General features: G+C 34.4%; 1 long non-coding RNA gene across 1 annotated transcript; it reads right to left on the bottom strand.

The window, feature by feature from the left end:
* Window positions 1–16,993: 16,993 nt before the first annotated feature.
* LOC142231734 (uncharacterized) lies at window positions 16,994–17,424 on the bottom strand. The gene is made up of 2 exons (XR_012720890.1): window positions 17,202–17,424; window positions 16,994–17,137 (listed from the first exon to the last, which is right to left on the bottom strand). It is a non-coding gene; the product is annotated as an uncharacterized LOC142231734 (long non-coding RNA).
* Between the last annotated feature and the right edge of the window lie 4,554 nt (window positions 17,425–21,978).

Raw genomic sequence — 21,978 nt, 5'->3', positions numbered from 1 at the left:
AGCCCTGAATTGCGACCCATTGTCACTCACGAGAAATTCGGGTACCCCGTAGCAATGAAAAATATCCTTCTCCAAAAAGTCCTTTATACCACTAGAAGTAAATTTGCGCAGCGGCCTCAGCCAGTGAAATTTGCTGAAATGATCCAGCACTATCAGCAAACCTATATGACCCGATTTACTTCTAGGGTATGGACCCAACAAGTCCACATAGAGCCGCTGAAAAGGTCTTTCAGATACTGATTGTTTGCCCATCTCTGGTTTCATCAGGAAATTTGGTGCCTTAGTAGTCTTACAGGTCTCGCAATTCCTTACAAAGTCTCGTATGTCTTTTACCATTCCGGGCCAGAAAAACCATCGACGTACTAATTCTATAGTCTTCGCCATGCCACCATGTGCTACGTGGGGGGGACGATGAAAACGGTCCATAACATCGATGCGTAAACCGACTGGAACCCATAACTTCCAACATCTATCCTCGTCCGATTCCACCCCATTGTAAGGATCTGTCCGAATGTATATGAATCTATCGACCACCTTGACATCAGGCCATCGTTCGGCCTCCTTAAGAATTTTTGTTCGTAATGCTTCATATTCACCACTTACAAAGAAATCCGAATCCAAATCAATTTCTGGCCCGTCCAGTCGTAAAGAAGAAATTTGATCATAGTCCACTCTTGACAAGGCGTCGGGGACGACGTTGTTCTTCCCCTTTCGGTGACTAATAGAAAATTTGAACGCTTGTAGCTTTAGTGCCCACCGAGCTAATCTTCCGCTGAGATTTGGTTGCTTCATCAGCCAAAGAAGACTTGAATGATCGGTTATCACTTCGAACTCTTGAAGCTCCAAATAACAGCGGAATTTTAGCACGGCTTCTACCGCCGCCAAGCATTCGCGCTCAGTCACACTATAATTGCGCTGTGAGGTGTTCAGTTTCCGACTCATAAAGGCAATGGGTTTTTCCTCCCCATTGTCGTCTAACTGTACCAACACAGCGCCGATGCCATAATCACTGGCGTCACAATGAACAAAAAACTTTCGCGAAAAATCGGGATTTGCCAGGATAGGGGATGAACTCAAAAGGTCCTTTATTCGTTCAAAAGCTGCTTGAGCCTCTGAGGTCCAAATAAATTTATTTTTACTTGACAGGGTTTCGGTGATAGGAAAAACTACGGTGGAGAAGTTCTGTATGAATCTCCTATACCACCCTGCAAGACCTAAGAAACCTCTTACCTGTTTCAAATTACGTGGGATAGGCCAATTTCTAATAGCACTCACCTTTTCCGGATCCGTACTAATTCCCCCATCCCCTATGATATACCCCAAATACTTCACGCGTGTAACTGCAAATCGGCTCTTAGAAATATTCAATGTCAAATTAGCTTTCCGAAATTGGTCGGCGATCCGTACTAGCACTGTCAGATGATGTTGGAAATCCTCTGATACCACAATTAAATCGTCCAGATACCCAAATACGCAATATCGCAAGTCGGCTGGTATAATGTCATCCATTAGACGACACATCGTTTGGGGTGCATTGCACAGTCCAAATGGCATGACCACAAATTGATATAGCGGTCTGCCAGGGACTGTGAATGCGGTTAGCCCCTTCGATTCGTCATCCAGACCGATTTGCCAATAGGCATCTTTCAGATCTAATTGAGTAATCAGATTGGCTTTGGGTAATCTGGCAAAAATCCCCTCAATCGAAGGTAGCGGATAAGCGTCCTTCCGAGTGACAGCATTAACCCTTCTGGCATCCAGACAGAGCCTAACCTTGTTTGGTTTTATAACCATTCTAATTGGAGAACTCCATGCGGAATTCGAAGGTTCTATGACCCCCAATTGCAACATGCGATCAATTTCAGGGTACATAGCTTTTTCAACTCCAGGTGAAACCGGGTAAAACCTCTGTTTCACGGGTTTGGCATTTCCCACATCTATATGATGCTTGATTAGAGTAGTTCTACCTAACCCTTCCTTCTCAAAACTAGGGAAAAGGCCAATAACTGTGTCTAATTGTAGACGCTCATTGGACTTCAGTGGATAGAGTGGTGGTACGTCAGAATTATCCGAAGTTCCAAAATTATGCTGATTGCCCTCTAACTCGTCGTTAGAGGGATGAAGACGGAACTCAGCATTTCGTTCAATCAAATTCTGATTCACAATAGCCCTATCAACGATATCTATCGATTCTATACAACTTGGTATCAAATTAAATTTACGCCAAAAATCTACCCCTAAGATTATTCTTTGGGAGAGAGATGGAATCACAAACAAATGCAATGATCGAGTTTTCCCTTTAAATGTCACATCAGCTTCAAGCCAACCAACAACTCTTTGCGACTTGTTATCTGCAGTTCGTGCAAACGATTTGCATTTTGAAAAGTTCGGATATTTCGAAAAGTCAGTCTTTGCTAAATCTGCACCAATGCAGCTAATGCTAGCCCCTGTATCCAGTAAGCCATATTCATTAAAATGCAAAAAAGAAATCTTCGCGTAGTAACGTTGGTCGTTGGCGTCGGAAATAACTGCTGATATTAAAAGTTTCCTGAGTCAATGTACTCAATCTGTAGAGAAATTCCTCAACAGAAAGTGAATTAGGCGAGCCATCAAATTTAAGGCCCCAATTCTGGATAATTGACGTCACTTTATCGTTCGCCAAATTTGAGGAAATTGAGTTACTATTGAATGAACTTTGCTGGGAAGCCGGTGAGAAGTTTTGATTATTATTCCGAGAACTGAGCCGGTTGGAATGAGGTTCACAAAAATTTGGGGGATTATTACTACGTGGGATATTGCTGGGTGGCCTAGTAGGAACTAAATTCATTTGTGATAACATCCTTTGAAGATTATCTTCTATCATGCGGTTAATAGCATTATAGTCGATACCATTCGGATTCGTGTTACTTAACGCCATACCCGCCCGTTCGGTTTCCCCAGGAGTGTTGTTGACTGTATTAGCCTCAGATTGAGCCTCGTGGTTACTGAAATCTAGAAGCGATGATTGGGGGGGTTGCTTCCCCGATAGAACCTCCCGACTTACGCTTCTGGTATAGTACTGCTTGGAGAGTGCTCCACGAGGTTTACCTTTGGGTTTAAATGTCTTCTTCGGAAGGGATACCTTCTGTAAATCGGACAGTTCACACGGTTGGTGACATTCCGGACATTCACTTCCACTAAGAAGAAAATTCTCTATGCAAGCCCTATGGAACACATGACTGCATTTGCACAAAATCAAGCATTCAATTTTCTCATTCATAATCTCATGGCAAAGAGGACAGTAATGATCAGCTTGTGGTCTTTTCGAACCTGGAGAATTGGTAACTGCAGCAGCCACATACTCCATGTTACCGGAATTAGGTGTGGCTAAGTCACTAGGGGGGTCCAAAGGTAAATTTTGCGACTGGGCCATATGGTTATTTTGAGTCTGTCCTTGGACAGAAGCTGGAGGACTATGTCTGAGCGACATTGTTAAAAAAAAAAACAAACTCCTCTTGAGATCACAAATTAAATATTTAAACAGTAATTAATAATTTGACAAAATGATATCTTATGGTCGTTTTTTCCTGTAGAGTATAAGAGATTGGGTAATATCAAAATAGTGATCGATAAAGGAAACAATGCTGGACTATGGAAATTTTGGCTATCATGAAAAAAAAAGAGAACTAACAAACCAGCGAAAATGTCTGTTCCGTTATCTAAAACTTATCGGATATATATCCGCAGATTGCAGTATATATATATATATATATAAATCCATTATAAGAATTAGCGCTGATGACTAAGTTACTTCGCTTTTCAATAACATATCTAACCAAAATTTTCTCAAACATCGCCGATCCATTAACATGTAATTCTAAGCTCGAAAAAAGAACGAAAAGTGGCTGGTCGGTTAGACTACTCGATGGAAGTCTCAAGTATCCAAATATCCTGAGAAGCTTTTTCATTTATTTCCAAGAAAGCGTTACATACAACTTTTCGGGGGTGTTGAGTTTAAAATGTAAAATCTATCATCGGAACAGGTTCAGGACCGAAAAATCCTTTGGGTTAAGGACATTTCGGCCCCACGTTGGGCGCCATTCTCTGTAATGTACTGTCCAGGAACATGTCAGCCTGTTCCTCCTAGGCTTAAGAACTAGGATACCTTTTCCTCAACAAATAAAAGAAATCCAAGTTCCAAAAAAAAAGAAAATGAAAAAAAAGATAGCGGGAGCCATTTGGAAGCTAGCTTCAGTCTACAATTGGGGGGGTTCGGATCTTTTTTTCATAAACTTCATGTATAAAACAGATATTATTATTTTAGACTCCCTAACAACTTAAATATTGATGTGAGCATTAAGTGGACCAAGCAATCAATAAACTAAAACCCCTAAATGATTACCAAAAATTAAAAGAAATTATCGATCACATTCTGAATAAAGCGAATTCCCTGCTGTTATGGGAACTCTCGCCTCGAAACCCTCTCCTTCCAAATCCTAATGGCGACATAAAGTTTGTTATAGGAACCCAAATTGAAAACCCTCTCAACTCATGCCTACAGGAAAAAACTTATGATTTTCTTAACAATCCATGTCAATTTTATTGAACATAATTCATGAACCTACCGTCCGAAATTAACAACATAATTAAAGTAGTACAAAGATTTATATATCTACGAAACAAATTCACTCAGATTGTAAATTTTTTTCTAACATTTTAGAGAATTACAATATATAAATTCAAAAATTCTTTTGTCACACTGTCTATTTACTTTCTTACGCTTACTCCGATTTATGCACTTATTAACGCTGTACGTAAACAAATAACTATGAAGGTGGAAAGAGAGACTAGTAAAATTTTATTGATCAAAAGCAGCAAAAAATACGAAGAAGATCATAGAATATGAATGACTTTACTACGAAATATTACTCGTTACTTTCATTATTACTGATTTTTGATTTCCATTCAAACTTAATGTGTGATACGATATGCAATGTTATTTTATTTTTCTTTTTACTATGTCTCTCTCTCTGTCTCTTGGTATAAGGTGTGTGGTATGATCAGTAAAGAAGTTCTTTGGTTCACATTACACATGTATATTCATATTGAAAAGTACTCACCAAATTCCAGCAACAACGACGAGGCCTCAACGATGTGTAGAATTGTTGGCTTGAGTTTCTTTACTCTTGTAGTTTTGTTTTGTTTTTTTTTTTTTTTTTTTTGATTCTCTGGACTATTACGAAAATTTAAAAGTAATGTAAATTTTGTGTTCATTACATGCCATACCGCCACATATTAATATTGTAAAAAAAAAACTTCAATATTTCTTAACTAAAATTAATGTCTAATTTACGTTTTACCGTGTTTTTTTTTTTTTTTTTTTAATTTATGGACATTATAAATTTAATGCCTTAATTGATTCGCTTCATAATTTAATTGGGTTCATCAAAGTATTAAAGGCAAATTTCATCAAATGACTTGGTTGTTATGTCGGGAGCCTCGATACAATTTTTGCATAAAAAAACTTAGCATTTAACGAGAGAGCAAGTATTAGAATATTTTGTATGCCCCCGTTTCTATATTACGTAGTTTACTTAAATCTGGACTTAAATCGTGAATGTGTGTGACTTTAGCACATCGAAATAATCTATTTTCGGGAGGTTGTGGACAGACTTTGATTGAGAATTTTTCTTTTTATTTGTGTCCTACCCGACTATTGTTAAGCGAGTGCAAAGCAGAAACAATTCGAGTAAGGGACAATTTGTTTTTCTTGGGTGACGCACTGGCATGTAAAATCACGTGTATGTTCACTGTACTGTCATCCACCTGGGAATTTATTCTACGTAGGTCCCCTGATCGCATGTGGCTTCCTGATAACGAATAACTTGCAGCGCTTAGCTATCTGAAGACTTCCAGAGCTTGGGGAATTGGCGAATTTCAGGTCTTGGTGATTGACGAATTTCCGAACTTGGTGATTCGAAGAATGTCAGAACTTGATGATTTCGAACAGATGGATAATGCGAGAATTCCGGGCAAATGCCGGAATAATTCTTCTGTTCGCTGTTTTTCACACAATTTCCTGTTTGCTCAAACTCCAAAGGCAAAGCTGGGCGGCTCCTTGAGCCAGAGATAAAACGTTTTCCTAAGTACAATACACAATTCGTGATTCCACTAATACACAAATCAATTCCAAAATTCAAAATTACCTTTAAATGTAATTTTATAATAAGTTGAATTTGACAATAATCAAAGGAAATCCTAAATGGATTCCTCAATTAATTCCGGATTTCTAAGAGCTTCAAGATTGGTACACGCTTCTGTAACTATAAAAGTCTAAATTACAAAGGAAGTAAGGTTGACTCGCTTGTCAAACGAAAAGCGATAACTCATACGGGGACCGCAACTCGCAGTATAGGAATCGCCCCAGGGCACGATTATGTACACACTCAATGATAGTACGACTTCGCGTACCGGTACCATAAAGTTCCAGTCTCAATTTTGACTACTTGTCTACACAAAAATAATCGTGGCAACATGTAGCTAAACATGTTCTCTCGCAAGTAAGTGATTTGTTGCAAGCAACAAATGTAGGTATATATTATAAGCTGGATACAAACACATCATAATACTTTTGTACACAAAAAAAAATAAAGACCATCGTCGAATTCACGTTACTTTCCCTTGTAAAAAATTGTAAAAAAAAAACCTATTTGGATTATAGTGAAATCTAATTATTCCTGGAAATTACCCTTATCTCCAGTATGGTTCAACAATTCCATGAATTCCATGAACTATTCGTGAATATAATAGTGATTATTTGTAGTTATATATTCCTTGCCTTACTTTTAGTTCACAGTTTCCTTTATGCGAGAGTTTAATTACATTTTCCTCATTAACCTCGCATGGTGGAAACATCAAAAGTAAACGCAAAAATAATTCAATTCTCTCAAACAGTAATTTCTCCTATAAAACAGTTAATTTTTCCTCTGATTGGTACTAAGTAGTATGTACGATGAAAAAATATATGTGCTTGGTGGTGTTTTGAATGTTGTATGATTTAACCCATTACAATTTTTTCCTACAAACTCCAAAATTTTCTTTAAAAAGTGAAAAAAATCATTTATGTCTAATAAATTTTCTTGAATTTGTCGAAAAATATTTACTTATTTTTGTGATATCGGCGTGACGCCAGCGCTTGTAATACTGTTTAGTTAAAAATTTCTAAAACTATTCAAAATTTTCTAAAATTAATCAAAAGTTTTCTTCCTGGTGGGTTCACTGTTTTTTCAGTGTAGCTTCAGATTACTGGCGGATCTGGAAAACGTTAACTTAAGCAGTCTGATAATGTTTTTGGAACAATCTGGTTGGTTCAACAAAGAAAAATAATCAAGAAGGTTCAACGGTTAAAACCGTATATAATAGGTACCATATATAATAGGTACTTTGAGTTAATGTGGTATCACAATGGACTGAATAGTCTAAGCGAGCCTGAATCTTAACCGGGCTGCCACTTTAACCTAACCTAACCTTCTCCTGGTGTTTTCTTTTTTATAGTCCAATTTTCAAAAAACGAAAAATTTTCTCACTAATTTAAAATAACAAATATTATATATATTTTATTTATTTTTTATTATATTATTTTAATTTTTTAACAATCTCTCAGTATATCATAACAACGCGATTACAACTAAAAAAACAACCCACGACAAGCATATCGATTACATCGATGACAGGTATCGATTACAGGTAGATAAAAGAAATGTAGGAAATTTTCCTATATTCTAACAAGTGTGTTTCCTTAAAATTTGAAAGGATTGAATACTTCTTAGTACGAACGAACTAAAATATTTTTCTATGCTAAGTGTTATTCGTATGTATGATAAGCTTTCTATAATAAAGGAAGTCAGAATTATCATTTTTTAAGAAATTTTACTGAATTTGAGGAAACTTGGTTTTTGTTCGGTTTTTGTTTATTTTTACGAATGCTTTGTTATCAGTGAATAAAATTTTCTAGTTCAGTAGTATTCAGTATTATACCCAGCGAAGAAAACAGTATTAGTAAAATGCCATGCCTTATTCTAGTTAATGAACAACTATTCCTAACTGCTTTCAGTTTAGGATTTTTTTACTGAAACAATTAAATTTTATTATTTCACACAAAAATTTAACTGAATGGAAATAAAATGGCTAAAATAAATTGATGAACATTTTTTCCTTTAGTTTCGAAGACACTTTTTTCTGGGTGTATGATTTTTTATTAGTTGTCCAGACAGCGCCTTATAACCGTAGCTTTAGGCGATTTCTAATTTATTCAAATGTCAAATATACGCCACATCGAAGCAAGTTTCCCTTTGACCGGGATCCCGGGAAATTCGAAAAAATTCCCGCTTTCCCGGGTACGGGGAAAGCTCAGGAAAAACTCCTTGTTGTGATCCCTATTTCCGTATTGAAATCGGCGCGTTGTTGAATACACCTATCTTATATCTGAAAAATAATCCGCTTATATTTCCAAAATAAATCAATATACACAAATGTTCATCGTCAACACCTTATGTTAATTTATTGCGCCTTCTCTAACAAATTGCATGGCCTTTATCTGCTCTAACAGTATTGAAAATTATGGTATACATTGGTGTGTTTAAGTTCGGATTCATCAAACAATTACTTTTCTTTGGCGGGGTTAAATGGTGTCGCCTTCAAGTGTTTTCTTAAGATGTTGTGATGAGGGATGAGGATGAAGGACGGAATGTTTTACTTATAAATTTGAAGAAAATCCCTTATAACGTGTAACACGCAACGTGTTATGTTTTATATTTGTGCACACGAGAAAAAAATTTTTTAAAGACAATTAGAAATATAAATAAACATTAAATTCAAATGAAATACGACTAGGGTCTACACTCAAAGAAATTCGTTAGATAAAATAGCAGAAATATTTGCTAAAACAGTAAAAAGTCTGCTGGTAATGGGAAAGTAGTTTGCTAAAATAACAAATTTTGTCTATCTTTTTGTTATAATTTAAACCCTAATTGACTAATGTTTCAATTTGGCTGAAACAAACCAAACATGTAAGCGAAGGGCTATTGTAACACAATAAAAGTATTATATTAAGAATTCGCCCAGAAAAAGGTGTATTCGAAACTAAAGGAAAAAATGTTCATCAATTTAGTTTAGCCATTTTATTTCCATTCAGTTAAATTTTTGTGTGAAATAATATATAAAATTATACCCAGCGATATAATACTGAATACTACTGAACTAGAAAATTTTATTCACTGATAACAAAGCATTCGTAAAAATAAACAAAAACCAAGTTTCCTCAAATTCAGTAAAATTTCTTAAAAATGATAATTCTGACTTCCTTTATTATAGAAAGCTTATCATACATACGAATAACACTTAGCATAGCAAAATATTTTAGTTCATTCGTACTAAGAAGTATTCAATCCTTTCAAAATTTAAGGAAACACACTTGTTAGAATATAGGAAAATTTCATACATTTCTTTTATCTACCTGTCATCGATGTGTTTGCGCGTGGGTTGTTGTTTTAGTTGGAATCGCTTTGTTATGGTATACTGAGAGATTGTTAAAAATAATATAGTAAATTAATATAATAAAAAAAAAATATATTAAATATTTGTTATTTTAAATTAGTAAGAAAAATGTTCGTCTTTAGAAAATTGGTTTATAAAAAAAGAAAACACCAGCAGTATAACAACCCCTTCATTCGACTTCATTTTGGAATCTTCAATCATCAGGTAATATTCAGTGACGCTAACCTTTTGCGAAAATTTTGGTTTAGGATTTTTTTGTTTATATTTGTAGGTATTGAAATTGTAAAAGTTGGACAAAATTGCTAGGCAGCAACTTTTTCGAAGTGAAAGGCACCAGGAGAAGAAAAAACTGTGTTTTAATATTTCAAGGCCAGTCGATGCTGTTGATTCTAAATAAATATATTTAATATATTAATAAAACATGTCTTTTATTGAAGAAAAAATTGCTTATATAAATACATAAAATTGTATTCAAAAACGAAGGTAAGCAGATCCTAATTTGAAGTAAAAGGTTTACCACAAATATGTAAGATTTGTCCAAATGAATGAAAAAAGTTCAATAAAATCATTCCATATATGAACTCAATTCAGTAAATTTTTTTCATTCTGTAGTATAGTGGTACATAAATATAGGAAAATGTTAACTAATTTATGGAATGCATTCTACCTAATTTCTACGAAAATCACATCGCTCAAACAAATAAAAATGTCTTTGGCGCTATACGAAGTTCAACTTTCTTCACAATGAGTTCATTTTAACGTAAAGAAGGGGTCACTTTTTTCTGGGTGAATATGTCTTGTTTACTCAAATTCTGGTTTATGCTCATAACAGCAACTAAATGTTTGCTGGTCGCATTTAAAAGTTTAAAAAGTTAAATTTAAGAAGGTTAGAGTCTATTTATTTATTTTTTGCTCTTAAAAATTTCTTGGGTAACACTATAAAACCTAACAAGTAAATACGCCCAGGCCGATTCTACACCAAAAAAATATTTACGTGATATTAAAGATCAAGCAACCAAAATTTTAGGATGCCTAATTTACAAAATATTAAAGAAAAAATCTTTGCTTCAACGTTTTTTTTTTGTACCCACCATCATAGATGGGGGTGATGGGGGTGATGGAGGTATAATAAGTTTGCCATCCCGACAATATAAAGGAAAAATTCTAAAACGATATAACCATGTCCGTCCGTCTGTTTGTTTTAATCACGCTACAGCCTCCAATAATGGTAGTATCGTCCTGAAATTTTGCACGTGTTCGTTTTTTTATTTGCTATATCGGACCGGGTTTTGATATAGCTCCCATATAAACCGACCCCTCGATTTGGGGTCTTGGGTTTATAGAAACCTATTTTAAATCCGAGTTGGCTAAAATTGGAAATTTAAAGGTATTTTAGGATCACAAATAGGTGTACCGAAAATGATGTGTATCGGCTCATGTTTTGGTATAGCCCCCATATGGACCGGTCTTCCGATTTTACTTCTTGGGCTCCAAGAAACCGTAGATTTCATCTGGTTTGCCTGAAATGGTAAATTTAAAGGTATTTTAGGATCACAAATAGGTGCACCGAATATGGTGTGTATCGGTCTATGGTTTGGTATAGCTCCCATATACACTGATCTCCCGAACTGCAGTTTTTATCCGATTTGCCTGAAATTGTAAATCTAAAGGTATTTTAGGATCACAAATAGGTGTGTGGATCGGTCCATCTTTTGATATAGCCCCCATATAGACCGATCTCCCGATTTAACATCATGATCTTCACGAAATCGGAATTTTTATCAGAGCTGTCATGGTTATTCGAGTAATGCAGGTAAAAATATGGAATGTAGACTTCAAAACATATGAAATTAAGTACGTAAATGAGAGGATTACTTGTGTCCTAGACACAAATTTTGAAAATGTGTATACTTTCGTTAAGCCGTACGTCTTTGAAAGTAAAGAAGCACCTTGTTGATTTAAAGAAATCGTCTTTAAATTAACTGAAATATTGAATCTATAGATTTAAGATAAAAACGCTTCACATAAAGGCAAAATCTTATTTTGAGGACTTTGGTTATAATTTGGAATTTTAAAAATAGCATTTGTTTGTACGTGATTAGATTTATTAAAATATTTAAAACTAAATGATAAAATGATAAAATTAAAAAATTAAATGAGATTTATATCGTAATTTTAATTTTATTCATCATAGATTTAAAGTTAGATAGGTCGCTAAAAATGTATTTATTAAAAAAAAAAACTCATTTTTGGCCCGGAATCAATACCAAAATCCTTAAGGAAAGGTCGACATTTTTTTTTTGAGTGCATGTTCCTTCATCATGGACTGCGCACAAAGTTGCACTAAACACTGTCATCCATAGCATGGGTTGTGGTAACAGTTGCCGATGGCAACGTATCTTAAGCATTCTTAAAATCGGTTTATACAGAGGTGCCTATAATTATGAATTTAAATGAACCAATTTTCGAATAGTAGAGTCCATTCATTCAATGAATTCAACGCGATTGTGTGAAATATGTTCCCCCATGTGGCTTAAGAAGTAAAATCTTGGCGATCAGTTTATATTGGAGTTATATAAAATTATGAACCTATATGGACTAATTTATTTGCATGATTATTAGAATGCATATACGGACACCACGTACCGAATTTCAACCGCATGGAATGAAATTTGATCTTTCTTTGTTTATATGGGGACTATATATAATTATGAACCGATATGGATCAATTTTGGCACGATTGTTAGAAGGCATGTGTTGACATCACGTTTGGATAAGTCTTGCGCCTTCCAAAGATTTCCTTTAATTTGTTGTGCGCTATATTTAAAGGTTTATGTCCCCATATCTGACCCGATTTGGACAAAATACAGTCAAAAAAGTGAACTCTATATTTCACTAAAGCCAATTTAACTTTATTTTAGTTCATGGAATTATTATGTTTAGATAGTTTTTTGAGTACGTTAGTTAAATTATCTAAAAAACGGGATAAAATGTACACAAATTAAGCATAAAGATTAACTAAATTCGTATTTCTCACAACATAGTTCATTATTACTTTAAATTTGTAAATTTTACTACAAATGCACCCATCATGAACTTCTTATGTCACTAAAGACATTCTTTCAATTTTGAACTCCATTTTTTCCTTCAAACTACAAAATTTTCTTTAACAAGTGAAAAAACTTAATTAGGTCTAATAAATTTTCTTGAATATGTCGAAAAAAACTTGACTTATTTTTGTGATATCGGCGTGATGCTAGCGTTTGTAATACTGTTTAGTTAAAATTTTCTAAAAATATTAAAAATTTTCTAAAATTAACCAATGGTTTCCTCCTGGTGGGTTCACTGTTTTTTCAGTGTAGACTTCTACAAAATCTCTAGAATTAAAATTTAAATCAGCTAATGCGGAACACAATGTTAATAAACAAATATGGAAAATATTAAATCTACATCCAGTATTCTTAATAGGTTTAAAAGATATGTGGGAGCAATATTTATCAACCAAATTTGGTATGCGTATCCAGAATTTTAATTCTACTACCTGTGCAAAATTTAACGTAAATCGGAGTGACCTCTGTTCATATGAGTGTAAATCGGGAGAAAGGTATATACAGGAGCTATGTATTAATTCGAACCGATTCCATCCAAATGTGGCATGCATAGTAAGAATTTTAATACTACTCCCTGTGCTAAATTTCACGTACATCGGATTAAAACTCTGACTTCTGGGACCATATAAGTGCATATCTGGCGTAAAATATATATGGGAGTTATATCTACCATAAATCAATAGGGTTCTATTCTGACCAAAATCACATGCCAAGATTTAAAATAATTAAATTTGAATATTAAAAAATCAAATCGTCTGGGTTGCTTATATATGTAACCAGTCTGAAAGATATTTGTTCTTGTTTTTAAGACCTGTAAAGTACGTCTAATGTCTTTTTTATGTGGACCATTTTTAGTCCTCAAATCACTTTGATCTTCTTCAGGTAGACGCCACAGTTTTTACAGTTCCTTAGTATAAGGGTTTGTGTCAGTTAATCCACACTCAAAAAACAGCGAAGCCAGCAGGAAGGATATTTTTTGTTAATTTTAGAAAATAACTAAACTGTATTACAAGCGCAGACGTCATGCCGGTTTAAAAAAATAAGTAAATATTTTTCGACGATTTCAAGAAAATTTATTAGGCATAATTAGTTTGAAGGAAAACATTGGAGTTCAAATCTGCAAAAATTTCTATAGAACCATACGAAGCTCATGATGGACGCATTATTGGTAAAAATTACGAAATTTCCCACGGCCAAATGAAATTTTACTTAAAGTCTGAAACATTCTATAGTGCAATGAGCTTACAAATAAGTTCAATATGAACTAAAGCAGAAGAAAATGTTCGTACGATTCCCAAAAAATTTTTGTACGATCCCCAATGAACTACTATGTGGTTAAAATTGTCATGATTTGGCGCCAATGATTTTTTCTTTGCTTTTTGTTCATTATTTCTTCTATAAAAGGATGTAATTCCGTGAATTGCAGTTGAAAAGTACACCAGGGCTATGTTCCTGGTTTTAACAACGTTTTGTGGAGATCTCAAAATGTGGAGTACAATTTAGTTCAATTTTCCCACAAGGTAGTTCATTCTTTCTATAAGGCTGTACACTTTTTTTTCTGTGTGAACTAACCTATAATAAAATTGACTTTAGTGCCACAAGATAAAGATTTGCTAAATTCGTATTTCACACAAAATAATTCAGAATTTCTTAAGATTTGTAAATTTTACAACAAATACGCCCGTCTTGGAAATCGTATGGCACATATTTGCAATTTGTAACTCAAATTTCTTCCTTCAAACTACGAAATTTTCTTAAACATGTAAAAAAATTAATTATATATAATACATTTTCTTGAATTTTTCAAAGAATATTAACTTAATTTTGTAATATTGGCGTTTTTAATACAGTTTAGTTAACATTTTCTAAAACTCACCAAAATTTTCTAAAATTCACCAAAATTGTTCACTGTTTTTTGAGTGTATCTCTTATAATATAGATTTTAAACTGACGTCAATAGCTTTATTAATTTCTTTCAAAAAGGAATGAAAATTCGATACATAAGATCTGTACACACAGAGAAGAAACATGATCGTTACAATCATATTCGAAGAGCAAAATAATATGATAGGAGATATTTTTGCGGCGACCATGTAACATTTTCAAATGCAATCATGTTGGTTCAGTGAACATGGTTCTAAGAGAAATAAAATTGTCCTCGTCTAAAATGTTATTATATTGATGGTTAGGTTAGGTGGCAGCCCGATGTATCAGGCTCACTTAGACTATTCAGTCCATTGTGATACCACATTGGTGAACTTCTCTCTTATGCCCGATTCCATGTTAAGCTCAATGACAATGGACCTCCTTTTTATAGCCGAGTCCGAACGGCGTGCCACATTGCAGTGAAACCACTTCGAGAAGCTTTGAAACCCTCAGAAATGTCACCAGCATTACTGAGGTGGGATAATCCACCGCTGAAAAACTTTTTGGTGTTCGGTCGAAGCAGGAACCGAACCCACGACCTTGTGTATGCAAGTTGGGCATGCTAACCATTGCACCACGGTGGCTATATTGATAAAAAGAATTTTGTTCGAATCAAAAGACAGTGGTGACGATTTAAAATGTTGTGGTATTCTTCAAAAATGTTTTTCTTTTGATCTTTATGGAAAAAACTTTTTTCGTCTTTCGTAACATTATTTATTTGTTTTTTTGTTTATACCCTTCACCACTACTGTGGTACAGGGTATAATAAGTTTGTGCATTTGTATGTAACGCCAAGAAATAATTGTCATAGACCCATCTTTAGTATACCGATCGGCTTAGAATTAAATTCTGAGTCGATTTAGCGATGTCCGTCTGTCTGTTTGTCTGTCTGTCCGTCCATCTGTCTGTATATGGAATTTTGTGCACAAAGTACAGGTCGCAGTTTAAGTCCGATCGTCCTCAAATTTGACATAACGTCTTTCTTTGGGTAGAAGACAATCGCTATTGATTTTGGAAAAAATCGGTTCAGATTTAGATATAGCTGCCATATATAGTTATCACCGATTTGATCATAATTCACGTATTAATGAACCGACGTTCTTCAAATTTTGTACATCTGAATATTTTGTCAGTCCCGTAAAAACTACAAAATATCAGCTAAATCGGTTCAGATTTATATATAGCTCCCATATATTTCTTTCGTACGATTTTGACTTATATGGCCCCAAAAGCGAGAGTTTTGCCCTGATACTATTAAATGAGTACGTTTAATAGTATCGTTAATTGTGCCAAATTTAGTTGAAATACGTTCAGATTTAGATATAGCTCCCATATATATCTTTCGTCCGATTTGGATTTATATGGCCCCAAAAGCCAGAGTTTTGCCCTGATTTGCTTCAAATTTTGCACAACAAGTACGTTTAATAGTATCGTTAAGTGTGCTTAATTTGGTTAAAATTGGTTCCGATTTAGATATAGCTCCCATATATATCTTTCGTCCGATTTGGATTTTTATGGCCTCAAAAGCCAGAGTTTTGCCCTGAGTTGCTTGAAATTTTGCACAAGGAGTACGTTTTATAGTATCGTTAATTGTGCAAAATTTAGTTGAAGTCGGTTCAGATTTAGATATAGCTCCCATATCATTCGCCCGATTTGGACTAATATGCCCACAGAGGCAAAAGTGTTACTCTGATTTACGTGAAATTATGCAGAGGGAGTAGAATTGAACTTGAAACTTTGCACAGGCAGTAGAATTAAGGTTCTGCATATGCGTGTTTATTTTGGTTGAAATCGGTTCAGATTTTGATATAGCTCCCATATATATCTTTCGCCCGATTTTCTGTCATATGACCACAGAGGTTAAAGTTGTTATCCGATTTACGTGAAATTTTGCACAGGGAGTAGATTCAACATAGTAACTATGCATGTGAAATTTGATTGCAATCGGTTCAGATTTCGATATAGATTCCATATATATGTTTTTCCTATTTAGGCAAAACTGGCCGAAGTACCTACATTTTCCTTATCAAATCGCCACTGCTAAGTCGAAAACTTATCAAAATGACTCAAATTTTCCTATTACTCTATTACACATCTATCGACCGATAAATCATAAATACACTCTTGCGAAGTTGCCTCAAAATTGGTTCATATTTAAATGTTTCCTATATTTTTTTACTAACATTGTGTTCCACCTCAGCGCATTAGCCGACTTAAATGTAAAATCTATAAGTATTGCAGAACTCTGTACAGATCTGCTCAGATATACAGAATATATGTGTATGGATTCATATAGCATCCAACACATTGGACGGATTTGATATGGTATCGAAAATGTGGACTTACAAAGTGGTCAAGGGTATAATATAGTCGGCCCCGCCCGACTTTAGACTTTCCTTACTTGTTTTTTAATTATAAACTAATTCATTGTTTATTTGTATTTATAATGCCGAACAAGCAAATATCACATATTTTTACACACTCTATTTTGGTTCAATTTCAACAATAGGTAATCATTCCATATTTACTTCGTGCCCATCAAATGTACAAACGCAGACATCATGTAACTGTAAATAAAAGATACAATGTAGCAAAATGCAGAACAAAAAACAGGTACATTTTTTCAATTACACTTCTCTTTTTTGTGTTCACATAAAACCACGTGCCACTCCTGAATAAATGAATTAACACTGACACTGAAGTTAAAAAATTAAATGGTCACGAAAACAATTTACATGGTCTTTATGGCCATGTAATGGTTCTAGACATATTTTTTTTATTTTGATAATAATGTAACAATAGAAGAATATATACTATGCTATATACGCGCCTCAGCGCCAAGAGGCATGATAGAGGCTTGTTGGCAAACTGTTCATCTCATATAATTAAACAAGTATATAGTAAACATAATCTTTCGAATTATTAAGAAAAAAAAAGATAAATAAATAAGAAAAAGAAAATTAGTAATTATAATAATGAAAAATAAAATTCCATATATACAAAAATATTTACATAACGCAAAGTATACCAGAAGCAGGGAAAATTACGACAAAATATTTTCCATTTGTGATTTAATGTGCTCTTTAACAAACTTTTTGAATCCAGAAATCGTTAGGCAAGATTTAATATTCTGTGGTAAGTTATTAAACTCTCTGCTACCAGCGTGTTCTATTCGCCGTTTTGTCGCGTCAGTACGACACAAAGCTACTCTAAAATGTTGACTGTTCCGTGTGTTGAAATGATTCTGATTTTGCAAAAATTTGATAGTATGATGTCCCACATTATGTACACATTTGAAAACATAGGATACAGTTTGTAATTTATATATTCCATATATAGGCATTACATGGGGAAAAACATCAACGTATAAGTCCTTGGTAGAAAAAGTTAAAGGCAAGTTCGCAACGGTCTTTAAGGATTTATTTTGAAGGCGTTGTAGTGACTTCAGTTCAGATGTCTTCTTATGAGCATATATTATTGCAAGATAGTTCAAAGTACTCTGAATTAGGGAGTTATATAACAAAAGCTTCGTGTCTTGATTAAGTTTGTATTTAAATTTATATAGCACACCTAAAACCGGCGATATTTCTGTCTTCACATTACGAATATGTCGATCCCAGGATAAGTTTGATTGTAAATACAATCCCAAATACTTAACAGAGTCTACTTCTGTTATTTTCTTCCCCCCCCCTACATTTATAGTAAACGTAGATTCAAAACGTGCATGTGGTCTAAATCTTATGAGTTTTGTCTTTTTCTCATTAATAAGGAGTTTTTTATACGCATGAATTCAAAAATTAATGCTGCATCTCGTTCCATATATGGTCTCAGCACTGTCTCATGTTTATATGGATAAAATATACATACATCGTCTGCATACATAAATAGTTTCCCATATGAATCCAGGTTCTTTATATCATTGATATATAAGGCGAAAAAAATATCTTACGTAACTTAAAAGAATACTTTTTTCCCTGCAAAATAGTCAAAAAATTTGAATGGTTAGGTAAACGATTTTCCCGACCATGTAATGGTCTCATATTCTATCATTTAAATAATAGAACATGTTTGCGGCATTTGAGAATCATTTAAATGCTTATTGACAACATACATTTTTCTCTGCTCGAAAACTATTTTTACAAAGACAAAATACATGGTTTTCGCGACAATTACATGCTCTAGATAAGCATTAAATGGATGCGGCAACCATGTCAAACATGTTTTTTCGTTGCGTGTATCCTAATTTTAATTTATAGAGCCTAGATATAATGATAAATAGCTTCATAAAAACCATCAGCAGCATCTTTAACTACACCCAGAAAAGACAACGAAATTTTTTATGGACGATTTAACTTTATTTTAGTTCATGAAAATTTGGTGATTTTAGTTCAATTGTGCCAAATGGGAGAAATTTTTTCTTAATTTAATTTTTTTTGCTTACTTTACTAACGTGAACTAAAAAAAAGAAGAAAAAAGTTTTATATTAAATATGAAAATAGTTCATATTTTCCTAAAATAGGTGAAGTTTGCTGAAATTGAGTTCATAAGTTTCTCAAATGAGTAAATTTTAATTAAATACTGTCTGTACAGAACTTCATATAGCGACATTTTAACAATTTTTAATTACAGTTTTTTTTTCGTTCAACATATGAAATTTTATAAAACAACAGAAACAAATTTATTATTTTTAATAATATTTCATCAATTTGACAAAAGTTATTAATTAATTTGTATTATGTTGCAATTACAAAAATATTTAGTAGGTTAGGTTAGGTTAGGTTAGGTTAGGTTAGGTTAGGTTAGGTTAGGTTATGTGGCAGCCCGATGTAAAGGGTGATTCTTTTGAGGTTAGGATTTTCATGCATTAGTATTTGACAGATCACGTGGGATTTCAGACATGGTGTCAAAGAGAAAGATGCTCAGTATGCTTTGACATTTCATCATGAATAGACTTACGATCTGCCACAACGTCGAATTTTCAGTGAATGGGCCCTAGAAAAGTTGGCAGAAAATCCGCTTTTTTATCGACAAATTTTGTTCAGCGATGAGGCTCATTTCTGGTTGAATGGCTACGTAAATAAGCAAAATTGCCGCATTTGGAGTGAAGAGCAACCAGAAGCCGTTCAAGAACTGCCCATGCATCCCGAAAAATGCACTGTTTGGTGTGGTTTGTACGCTGGTGGAATCATTGGACCGTATTTTTTCAAAGATGCTGTTGGACGCAACGTTACGGTGAATGGCGATCGCTATCGTTCGATGCTAACAAACTTTTTGTTGCCAAAAATGGAAGAACTGAACTTGGTTGACATGTGGTTTCAACAAGATGGCGCTACATGCCACACAGCTCGCGATTCTATGGCCATTTTGAGGGAAAACTTCGGAGAACAATTCATCTCAAGAAATGGACCGGTAAGTTGGCCACCAAGATCATGCGATTTGACGCCTTTAGACTATTTTTTGTGGGGCTACGTCAAGTCTAAAGTCTACAGAAATAAGCCAGCAACTATTCCAGCTTTGACAACAACATTTCCGAAGAAATTCGGGCTATTCCGGCCGAAATGCTCGAAAAAGTTGCCCAAAATTGGACTTTCCGAATGGACCACCTAAGACGCAGCCGCGGTCAACATTTAAATGAAATTATCTTCAAAAAGTAAATGTCATGGACCAATCTAACGTTTCAAATAAAGAACCGATGAGATTTTGCAAATTTTATGCGTTTTTTTTTTTTTAAAGTTATCAAGCTCTTAACAAATCACCCTTTATCAGGCTCACTTAGACTATTCAGTCCATTGTGATACCACAGTGGTGAACTTCTCTCTTATCACTGAGTGCTGCCCGATTCCATGTTAAGCTCAATGACAAGGGACCTCCTTTTTACAGCCGAGTCCGAACGGCGTTCCACATTCCAGTGAAACCACTTAGAGAAGCTTTGAAACCCTCAGAAATGTCACCAGCATTACTGAGGTGGGATAATCCACCGCTGAAAAACTTTTTGGTGTTCGGTCGTAGCAGGAATCGAACCCACGACCTTGTGTATGCAAGGCGGGCATGCTAACCATTGCACCACGGTGGCTCCCAAAATATTTTAGTAAAAATATTTTAGTAAAAATATAAACTTACATTTTCTTTCATGGTGGGTTCACTTTTTTTCTGGGTGTAGTAATCAATAGCAGAATCCTAAGAAGAGATAAAAAAATCTTTGGCGCCATAAACCCATATCTCTAAAGACCTAGTTACCCTATTCAGTTGGTCGGTAGTGTATTTATGATCAATGCGAACAATGACCACACCACACTGTTGTTCTTGTTTTCGATAGTCCATAGTAAGTGAGTATAAAAAAATCGATCTGAGTCAGTGTTGCCATGTAATGTTTGATTCTTCCCCCCAAATCTTAAGAAAAAACCCCTAAATTGTTCTAGTCTTTTTTCAAAAACCCCCAAAAATTTTAAGTAGGTAAATAGTACAAAAAAACCCCAAAATTTGGTTAAAAAATACACTTTAAAAATTAAATTTAACACAAATATATAAACTGAAAGAAGATTTTTTTTGAGGAACAAAATTTTAGAGAAAATAAGTTTTTTTTTTAATGCTAAAAATTTCTTTTGAAGTAAATAACAATCATTACACCACTTGCCACAAATTCGGGTTCGATTCCTGCTTCGACCGAACACTATAAAGTTTTCAGCGGTGGATTATCCCACCTCAGTAATGCTGGTGACATTTCTGAGCTTCTCTAAGTGGTTACACTGCAATGTGCATATAAAAAGGAGGTACCTTTACATTGAGCTTAACATGGAATCGGACAGTGATAAGAGAGAAGTTCACCAATGTGGTATCACAACGGACTGAATAGTCTAAGTGAGCTTGATACATCGGGCTGCCACCTAACCTAACCTAACCTTGTTTTTAATTGTATCAAATATTAAAAATGACCCTTCAACAGATGCGTTTAAAAAAGAATGTCATTGCATACTTGCTTGTATTTAGGAACATGGGTTGACTTCCCTTATTTTTTCTCAAAATTCATGCCAGAATTGTTCATAATTTTGTTGAGAATTGCTCCACTTTATAAGATCTAAGATATTTTGTTACCCCCAAAAATCCCCCAAATAAATGTTACCCCTAAAAATCCCCTAAACGTGTAAAAAACCCCTAAATTTGGGGGAAAACCCCCAACCTGGCAACACTGATCTGAGTGAATGTGGTGTATCTGGGAGATACCATTCATTTACAAAACACAATTGAATGCGAGAGATATACGAGAATATAAACACACGCTAAATGCTCTCAGTACTTTACTCTCAATGCCTTTGAGATACAATGGCCGGCCTGAAATAAAGAAGAAGGCGATGACGATGGATACTAATCGAACGGCGTTACTGGATATCAGAGACTACTGTCTATGTGA

The sequence above is a fragment of the Haematobia irritans genome, chromosome 3 (genome assembly GCF_050003625.1).
Source record: "Haematobia irritans isolate KBUSLIRL chromosome 3, ASM5000362v1, whole genome shotgun sequence".
In the NCBI taxonomy this organism is placed as follows: Eukaryota; Metazoa; Arthropoda; class Insecta; order Diptera; family Muscidae; genus Haematobia; species Haematobia irritans.
Note: the sequence above shows the minus strand (reverse complement) of the source record. Positions and strands in the feature narration are given on the sequence as shown.